General features: G+C 35.8%; 1 pseudogene; it reads left to right on the top strand.

Annotated features, from left to right (window-relative positions):
* Nucleotides 1-1,002: 1,002 nt before the first annotated feature.
* LOC108754273 lies at nucleotides 1,003-6,283 on the top strand (annotated as a pseudogene).
* The last annotated feature ends 4,578 nt before the right edge of the window (nucleotides 6,284-10,861 follow it).

Genomic DNA, 10,861 nt, shown 5'->3' with positions numbered 1-10,861 from the left:
CCACTTTTCATCACCAGTAACCATTCGCTTCAGAAATGGGTCGATTTTGTTGCGATTCAGCAGCGATTCGCAGATGGAAATTCGGTCCATGAGGTTTTTTTGCGTTAACTCGTGTGGCACCCATACATCGAGCTTCTTTTTGTATCCAGCCTTATTTAAATGGTTCCAAACGGTTTTTTGTGCAATGTTTAGCTCCTGGGCAATCGAAACAGTGCTTACATGACGGTCGGACTCGACGATTTCCATTATTTTATCGACATTTTCGACAATTGGCCTTCCAGTGCGTGGTGCATCTTTGACATCAAAATTACCGGAACGGAATCGACGAAACCAAAATTGCGCGATATTGACTGTTACAGTATCAGGATCATAAACACTATTCACATTTTCAACCGCCTGGCTTGCGTTTTCGCCTTTATCGAAGAAAAATTGTAAAATATGGCGTATTTTCTCTTTGTTGGTGTCCATCTTTGACACGCGCTCAAACAATACTGACTCAGCAATCACAAAACTGTCTGAGAAGTTTTTTTAGTACAAAATCTTATCTTTCTAACGCCATTTGGCGTAACCCGATCGCACTTATACAACGCGAGATACAGATTACTAAAGTCATCTATTGGAAAAATAATAGATTTCTTTTTACTACACCTTATATATGAAAAAACTGAAATTATAATACATCGTGGCAGAATAACCATGATTTCCTGGGATTTAAACGGGAAGACGCAATTGCACTAAACGATGCTATTATCAGCATAATTGATACGGGTATTATGCTCTGTGAAAAAAGTTGTTACTTAATGTACCCTGTTGCGTTGCAGGAAAATCATTTGGAGCTATATGAAATACTAATGAAGTTTGTAACATATAGGTCCTTATTGTCCCCAAGGTATTTACGACATCTTCTGTGATGCCGGTTAATTGAAGATTCTCATTATTGTCAATAGGGACTCGTTTATGCATTCTAATTTTATTATATTTGATTGTGCTCCGGTATTGAACATGAAGGCGGATCCGCGGAAAGAAGATGATTCGAGCTCAACGGAGGGTATGCTTTTGTTGGCGACTCGAAGGACGTGGATTGGTTTTCAACGCAATCCGTCATGAACGGGACGAGCATTTCCTAGGCCCCGGGACGTCTCTTTTGCCGAGATCTCTGACAGGTTTCTCTAGCGACTCGTTCCGCCCAATGAAGTAGGGTCATTCGGACTTGTATTGCTACCCCGAGAATACGCATTATTATTATTAAAATTTTCCCGATACTGACGCTTGCGACAGTCATTAATTAGATTTTCGAAGGCTTTACAATAACCGCAAATCTTTTATTCGTACTGGCTAGCCGAATTATTCACGGCTCCCTTAGCGGGGGAATCGCGTGACAGTACACGAGGAAACGAGAAATCCATGCGAAGATTTCTTTCTCTATTTTTCTCCCTTTCTAACCGCTTGCTAATTGCAATTACTTTGGAGCAGGCGTCCCTAAAATCGGTGTAACCCTCTGCTCTGAGTTCAACGAGGTATTCGCATAGTAAACTTTTATAAAACGCTTCTAACATGAAAGAATCAATTGACGAGATTTTACTTTCGTTCAAAGATCGATTGAGATTAAGTTGATCGCCTTTGATTATGACGGTTCTGAAGTCCTTAATTCGTCCTATGTAGTCTAAGACATGCTCATTCGGTTTTTTTATACGCAATACTAAGTTGGCCGCAATAATAATTCGCGCTTCTTCCCAGCCCAAAAGTTCGTTTAAGCGTGTCGAGAAATTTATCAACAGGGGGTGGTTCTTACCCTCTACTGCCAGATAAGCGTGATGCGTTAATTTATTACGCAATAATCAAACAAAGTAAGCTTTATCGATTAAGGAAACCGTTTCCTTAACCCTCTTACAAGCGCGAACAAATTGCCAAACAGATATGTTATATCTGTCGTATTTAGTTGCAAGTTCGAGAGCGTCTCGAACGTATGATTTCGGGTAGGGCGCGGTTCCAGATGAAAGCATTTACTGAAGGTCGCAGGCCTAGAAATTAAACTGACTTTGGAAATTAAGCGGTACTGATGGGCAACTTCATTGGTAGGCATTGACACGGGAAGTATTAATGCGGTTCCGGTAAAGAAATTAGCGAAGATCCGCATCATATTTTCTAACGCTTTAATTCCCTGAATCAATTCGCGTTAAAATTCTCTTATATCTCTGAAAGCTCTCATAATCGGTTGCGAGCGGTTCGCAACATCTGTGCCTTCAGTGTTAGTGGGATCCATCTTATCTAAGGTAGCTTAACAATGGAAATAATCAAGCATCTCAAGGTGCGTGTTAGATCCGAATATTCTCTTTTTTTCTTAGAAATATGCGCGTAGAATAATAATAATTTAGAATAATAATAATTAATTAGAATATTAGAATTATCATATTTTCAAATGAAGGTTTTTTTTTCTTTTCAAATTTGTAATGTTTATGTCAATTAATTCATTACGGTAAGCGATCTCTTTTTATTAATCTTATCATGTAGGGAATAGTTCCTAAGTTTACTTTACTTATTGTCAAATTTGTTTTATTGTATTATTTTCCTTTTTTAAATATCAAGATTGATGAATGCGCGATATCGCACGGCAATTGCGTCTAATTGTATCTTGTAAATACACATTATTATTACTAAATGTTGCGGCAATCGTATCTGATCCCACCGCTATCACCAGAAATATTACGAATTCTTATGTTAAGAACAGCTAATAGTCACGGATTGAATATTTTTGTGTTTAAAAAATGAATTTCGGGCTCGCGGGATGTGATCTATTTATCTTACGACTCGCGATTTGGTGTAGAATTTATTCTTGCGTCATATTGTGCATCGCATCGCTTCCGAGCGCGGAGTGGGAAGAAACAGAGGGCGTAGGGAGGGGAGGAGGAGGAAGAGCAAGGGAGGGAGGGAGGGGGGAGAGAGAGAGAGAGAGAGAGAGAGAGAGTGATGGTCCAGCGCGGTGCGCGGGCAGGACATAGGATTGAAAGAGTAGCGGAATGTTTATTAGAGTAGGGGAGATATGATCAGAGTGGGCACGAGTCTTAGGTCGAGCGGCAAACCATGAGACTGCTAGCGTCGGCGTATCGCATACTACAGGAGTCCTCTATAATAATTGATCTATTATAATTGACTAAGAATTTTAGATTAATAATTGAAATTTGGCATTATTCTTTATCAATGAGGAAGTGAATTATTGATTAAATATTTAGAAAATGTGCTTTAAATTCTACCATTACCTCTAGTGGTTCAACAAATAATAGTAACAAAAGATCAAATTATGTTGCAATATAAATATATATTAAATATATTTTAAATAAATATTACATATATTAAACAAAAATACAAAACTAATATAATAATAATACACATAGACTTTGGCAAAATAAAATAATAATGCAAAGAAAAAATGAAAAAATTAATGCTAGTCATATAGTACGAGGTCTGGCTATTAAATAACGAGACTGCTTATGAAAAAGAGTTTTATTTTAAAAATTATTCTACAATTGAATGCTCCCCTTCAATGTACTCCCCTCCCCTCGCCACACACCGTTCCATTCGTTTTTTCCGTTGGTCAAAGCAATGCTGGAAGTCTTCTTTTGTAAGAGCATTTAGGAGCTCGTATATGGAAGATGGATAATTGTGAGCACTTCAAAACGCTTGCCGCCGCGACCTGACTCGATATAAATACGATTACTTCAACATTTCTTAAACAACAAACTTAATAAATGACAGTTCAAAAGCATATAATAACATACTTTAATAACATATGCAACTGTAATCAAACAAATTAAAAATACCAACTTACCACTTTATTTTCTGACTGCTAAAATAACAAGAAAAGATGTGATTTTACTTTTTAATATTTCTCTGATTATCAACGTATTTATGTCGTTATTATCAACGTATTTTTTGTAGTTATATCTTAAGAGGACGATCTCCTGCATAAAAATTTCACCACAGTGAATCGCCACAGTGATGTCTTCATTCATTGGAAAAGTACCAAACCAGGATACGTACAATTACCCGCTGCGCACAGTTCCCCTACTTTCCCCTATCTATGTTTTTATTGATAAAATATCCGGTTGATATCAAGTGACATTAAGGCTGCGATTCACTTAGTGCTTCAAACGCTACAGAGGATTTGTAGCACTAACATGACTGGTCCATTGGATGCTTCGAAACGCTCCCAGCAATTCTAATTACGTCATCGTTTTCGCTCTGGCTTTACTCCAACTGCCTCACCTTGGGAGGTTGGTTAGCTGGAGCATTCTAAGATATTTGGCGGGTAATCACTTTCATAACGATTTCATTTAGATTTTCAAGAAGTAATAACAAATTACAGAAATCACGAAACTAGTAATATCTATATATTTATCCTGACTGAAAAAGAATATCTTCGTTCAAAGGTAAAATATTTTTTTAGTATTTTTATTCTGCTTTTTCTATGCTTTCGATATGCATAAAGCAGAAAAAATTAGAAATGTCATATACAAAAGATTTTAAGATAATTTATAATATATTCAAACTTTCGTTCCTTTCCTTTTAGTATATTGTATCCAATTATTAGAAAAGGCAAAAGAAAAAGAAAATAATGAAAATATTGTGCAACAAGAAATACAATCTGATAATGATATATATTGTATAAATATATTTATTTTATGTACATATATAGACCTGGGTATCTAGCAACAAAATATATTTCGATTGGAATTACTTTGTTTTCTCTAGAAAATATAATATAAATCTACAGAATAATTGGATAATTCCGATCAGAATCCATTCTAACTTGTTCCATAACAGGTACATTCTGTCCATGGACATTGGTTTGACATGTATCAACATTCATGTCTATTGTTTTTCTTTTTTTTTAATGAAAAAAAAGAAAGGTGGACAGTGACATGCATCAACTCAGTATCTATAATTATAAATCTAAGTCAGTACTATGTTATATTTCTGTATTTACTATTCTTAATAAGTATCAAGTTACTTTTTTGTAATAAATAAGGTATAACAGTTACAAATATTTATCGAAAAACTGACTTTCTCAACTTTAGCTTTTAGTTAGTTATCGTTATAAACATAAAAATTACAATGTTGTTATCAAATTATTATTATATGAAAAAGAACGAGAAAGCAGCAGCGTTGTTTATTTCCCATTCCTGAATTTATTTCAATATACACTGCTGATACTGAAAATATGTAGTATACATAACATCAGTTATAGATTTTCAGTACTGGCAAATGTATATATCAGAACGAGGTCTAAATATATATAACGTTTAATTTCAGATGGATTTAGATGGGCACACGAACCTATAAGATTATTTTTAGCAACATATAAACAATATAAAAATTGATTACATACAGGAAAATTATCTGTACAGAAATTTTGGGAAATGGTATCCAACAAGTAAAAGAAAAGGCATATGACGTTACAGAACAACAATGTAAAAGTAAATTTAACGGATTAAAGAAACATACTTGTATAAAAATGTTAAGGATTACAATAACAAAAGCGGTAGCAACAAACGAACTTGGCCTTATTTTGAGATATATAATTTTGAGTGTATATCACACATACACACACCCGCACGCACGCACGCACAAAATTGCACGATGTGCAAATGTAAAATTAAAGTGATATCAAAATTACTCCAAAACGATCATTAAAAGTCACTTTTCATTAATTTTCGATTCATTTTAATGTCATTTTGATATTATCATAACTTGCTATTCTGCTTGGGTATAGTTTTCATTTTTTTTAGTTTTAAAATATAAAATACAACAAATCTGATTTATATTTTTTTTAGATCATGAATGAGATGTTTAGGCAAAAACCATGGGTGACGCCAATTTTAACTTTAGATTCTTCAAACAAGAATATATTATCCCTTGCCAATCCTACTTCAACCAACGGCAGTAACACTACTAATAACACTTACAAGATCTCTTTATCTCCACAATCTTCTAAAAGTTTTCGAAAACGTAAATAGATATTATTTGAAAAAAAGGATTTGCAAATTTCGTATTTAATATTTTTACAATATATAATTATTGATTTATTTTTTCTTTTTTCTAATTCAGGACAAAAACTAACTCAAGATACTGCGTTAGAAAAATTATTCGTAGTTATAGAAGAAAATAGAAAAGAAAGAAAAAAAATGCATAACGAGGTTGTGGAAAAGCAAGGTCGAATATTAAATATCTTAGAAAAAATTGCCAACAAATAACAACTAATCCACTTTTCTCGGTGATTTCCAACTGTGATTTTTTTTAAGTTCGGTTTTGACATTAGTATATTTAATTAATTTTAGTGAGATATTAATGTAGGCTGTGCTCTTTTGCCATAAATGATTTATTTTTATTAGAATAAGTGAAGCCAATGATCTTTTTTATGCTAACTTTTTACAATGTAATAAATTACCGCAAATGTTGCATATACATACTCATACATATAATTAATATACAGGGTGAGGCGCCAAAATCCGGACAAATTTCAAATTGAAATTCCCTCCGTTCAATACCATTGGTAGATGTCGCGATTGGCAGTCAAATAGCTTGACGCATGTACTAAACCATCATAACCTCGAAACAGTCGCAATGTTGAAACCAAGTGCGGAGTACAACTGAAGAGCCGCGATTATCGAAAGTATTCGCGCCGGTCGCTCGGCGACAGAAATCATTCGGTTTTTCGGATATCCGAGATCGACTGTATATGATGTCTTCGCAAAATATCATGAGTCGGAGAAGTCCAACGAAGGTTCTGCAACACCGGCGAGGAAATTCCACTCGAAGGAGGGCGTTTTTTTTAACAAAGGGGAAAATGTCACAAAAGAAGTTTATTTGCGTGTTCTGACAAATGTAGTGAAGCCGTGGATGGAAACTGTGTCGGCTGGAAAGCCATATGTTTTCCAGCAGGACGGTGCGCCCGCCCACACAAGTCATTTGGTGCAAAATTGGTTGTCGGACAACGTCGACATGTTTTGGTGGAAAGAATTCTGGCCTCCCAACAGCCCAGATTTGAATCCTTTGGACTTCTACGTATGGGGCGTGGTTGAAAGGGTCACGAACAAGTCCAGACATCCAAACGTCGCATCATTGAGAGCCGCTATTGAAGCGGCATTCACCGATATGGACCGTGACGCATTAAAGCGTACCTGCGCACGCTTCAGACCGAGAATGGAGGCGGTCATTCAAGCAAGCGGGGGATATATTGAGTGAATATGTTCTTTATGGCCTTACAAACAATGGAGCTAAACAAATTTTGTAAATCTTTTCATTGTAGCAATAAAACATGTTTAGAAAAAAATATATAATTTGTCCGGATTTTGGCGCCGCACCATGTATAATACATGAATTTCCAATAATTACACTACATCATATATAAATTAATAAGAATAATCGCATTATGTATTATTGGCTTAAGTTTTCTTTTCAGTTCTTTTTAATTTTGTACATATTATATTGTTTTAATAATAAAAAGAAGCTAATTAAAATCAGTACAGTTTAAAGTGCGCAATGTAATTTAATCATTAAAATTTATCATATCATAAAAATTGTTTAAAAGAATTGTTTTATCATTAAAACAATTATTGCACTATAAAAACATGTGTGAACCCGTGCATTGTCTTGATAGAAGAATACTTTCTTCTTCGCCAAATGGAGATGTTTTTTCTTTAAAATGTTGTTGAAACGGTCCGATGAGGCTGCGTAGTAATCGCCATTGATCGTTTGCTTCAACGGAAGATAATCGATATGAATTATACTGCGTGCATCCCAAAAAACTGTGGCCATCACCTTTCCGGCCTTCACGGTCTTCACCTTCTTCGGAGCTGGTTTACTCGGTGAAGTCCATTGTTTTGACTGTTCCTTCGTCTCGGATGTGAAGTAATGGATCCATATTTCCACAGTAATGAATCGACGCAGAAATTCATCTGGTTTACGTTGAAACATCTCCAAATATTGTTTTGAAATCGTCACACGGTCGCGCTTATTGTACACAGTGAACAAACGCGGCACCCATCTTGCCGATAGCTTTTTCATACTCAATTGTTCGTGCAAAATTGAAATCACTCTACCGTGTGATATGCCTGTGACCTCAACAAGCTCGCGCACTTTCACTCGTCGATCAGTCAAAACAATATCCCCCCGAACGAGGTGCATCACATGTGGATGTACGACCACGTTTAAATTCATTCACCCAATTGTATACAGTCGCAAACGCTGGTGCAGATGTGCTGTGAACATTATCCAACTCGGTTTTGATTTCTTTCGGTGTTAAACCTTTCATATATAGATGTTTGATCACTGCACGAAACTCGTTTTTTTCTATTTTGCAAAAAATACAAAGGTTGTTCGCTTTAATCGTCTACAAAGATGAAATCACGCGATAAATTCCACTCAAAATTTGACAGTAATCAGCTGAAACATGCTACTTGTCAAAAAGTAAATGACATGACACTGTGAGTGCCCTCTGACAGATTTTCTAAGAACTTATTATTTACTATTATTTATAGTATTATTTACTATTAACTTACCCTTGTACTTTCATACATTTCTTATATTAAGTGTTGTCACACTTAACATAAGAAATGTATGAAACATCACATCAAGTTTCTCTTGGTTTCAGCTTCATCTCTATTGCATCTTTGAATTTCTTCCAGACGTATTATTATATTATCTATATTATCTAATGTTAATGTTTCAAAGTCATCATTTGTATTAAACATACATTGTGGAACACATGATAAGGAATATATTCAATCAATTTCATGGCTAAATGATGAAGAAGGCTTCGCCAATGTTCTTTCAATAATCTGATAGCTCTTTCTACATGCATACGAGAAGAAGAGAGACAAAAGTTATAATTCTTTTGTCTTTGTGTAAGGTGACCATTAATAGTATATGGCACCATTAATTGCTTCAAGAGCGGATAAGCAGCGTCTCCTATCAGAAGGCTGTATTTTGAAATTTCATTGGGTCAGAAACGAAATCTTGCAAGGTTGACAATCGGAACACGGTAATAGTGCTCCTTCCGATAAAATATACAGAGAATGGTTTCGACGCTTTAAAAGTGGTAATTTTGATGTGGAGAACAAAGAGCATTCTGGACGACCAAGAGCATTTGAAGACGATGAATTGCAGGCATTGGTGGATGAAGACCTATGTCAAACGCAAAAACAACTTACAAAAGCATTAAATTATGCTCAATCTGTTATTTTCGATCGTTTGCAAATCTTGGAAAGGTCTACAAGGAAGGAAAATGGGTCTCATATGAACTGAAGTCAAGAGACATTGAAACAGGTAAAAAACCATTTGCGAAATTTTGCTTGCTAGGCAACAAAGAAAGGGGTTTTTGCACCGAATTGTGACTGGCGATGAAAAATGATTCTATTTCGATAACCTCAAACGCCGAAAAATTATTTGCCATATCCAGGCCTATCAAGCGATCGACATCGACGCCAAAGCGGAATATCCACGGAAAGAAGACAATGCTCTGTATTTGGTGGAATCAGAAGGGGTGTAGTGTACCACGAGTTGTTGAAATCTGGTCAAACAGTCACAGGAAATCTCTACCGAGAACAAATTATCCGTTTGAGCCGAGCATTGCACGGAAAACGATCAGAATATGAAACGAGACAGCATAAAGTGATTTTGCTTCATGACAACGCTCGGCCTCACGTCATGAAACTTGTCAAAGGACCGTTAGAAGCACTTCGCTGAGAAGTGCTATCCCATGCGGCTTATTCCAACTGTGCCTCTTCCAACTATCACTTGTTTCGATTGATGGCACACGCACTTGCAGAGAAACACTTCTTATAAAGACGTCGAAAAATGGATCTCTGAGTGGATAACCTCCAAAGTCATTCTTTTGCTGAATTCACTTATTGCCCGAAAGATGGGAAAAAGTCATCACTAACGATGAACAATATTTTGATTGAGGTATTTTTTTATTTTGTTTTTTAAATAAAATCATATTTTTTGCAAAAAACGGACGGAACTTTCTGATTGACCTAATATATGTTATACATAGCATACATGTTATACATAGTATACACATTATACATGTTTACATACATATTGAACATACTATACAATACAAATGTATTTTATTTACATCTCTCCCATAGATAGATAATGCATGGCAGCGTGTCGGTGGAACCTGGCACGATATACCGCTTATCGTCGTGCGAACTTAGAACGGTTTTTGTTTCTAATATCGTGTACACCTCGTGCAATTTGGATCTTATGCACGACTGCCTGCGCATCATTTCGATTGCTTCATTCAAGGATTGCGTGTAATCCTCGATTATAGACCTTGCTACAACGTTATTCTTGACGCTCTTTGCCTTCTTCATATCCTTCTTTTCTTCTACATGCAAGGCATACATTTTCACTCTAAGTCCAACGAATTCGGCCATGATGGCACCATTGTTCTCTTTCATAAGACCAAGAACTGTTTTATTTACGAGCGGAATACCATACGCATTGTCGCTCGAGTAATCGCTCGTGTCAAATCTATTTATATCGCGTTTCATGATAGACATCGTCACATTCTATATGGTATATGAGGCTATCCGTATCGGTATACATAATTTTACATTTTTCGCGAAATAGAAGTGCCATGTACTCGTGGTGAAATTCGTATAAACACGTTTTGAATATGTCGAGGATGCACATACGTATATCGGTTTGTCAAACTTCACTTCGAGCTCACGCAGACCAGATTTTCCGAAAAGATGCTACGGAAATTTGGTTTCGTGATCATTGCCTTAGCACCGTATCTGTCGTCCATTTTGTTAATAACTTTACGTCAACACGATCGCGCATGTTTTTCATT

The sequence above is a fragment of the Trachymyrmex septentrionalis genome, unplaced genomic scaffold (assembly GCF_001594115.1).
Source record: "Trachymyrmex septentrionalis isolate Tsep2-gDNA-1 unplaced genomic scaffold, Tsep1.0 scaffold79, whole genome shotgun sequence".
Classification (NCBI taxonomy): domain Eukaryota; kingdom Metazoa; phylum Arthropoda; class Insecta; order Hymenoptera; family Formicidae; genus Trachymyrmex; species Trachymyrmex septentrionalis.
This window is presented reverse-complemented; position numbering and strand designations above follow the sequence as displayed.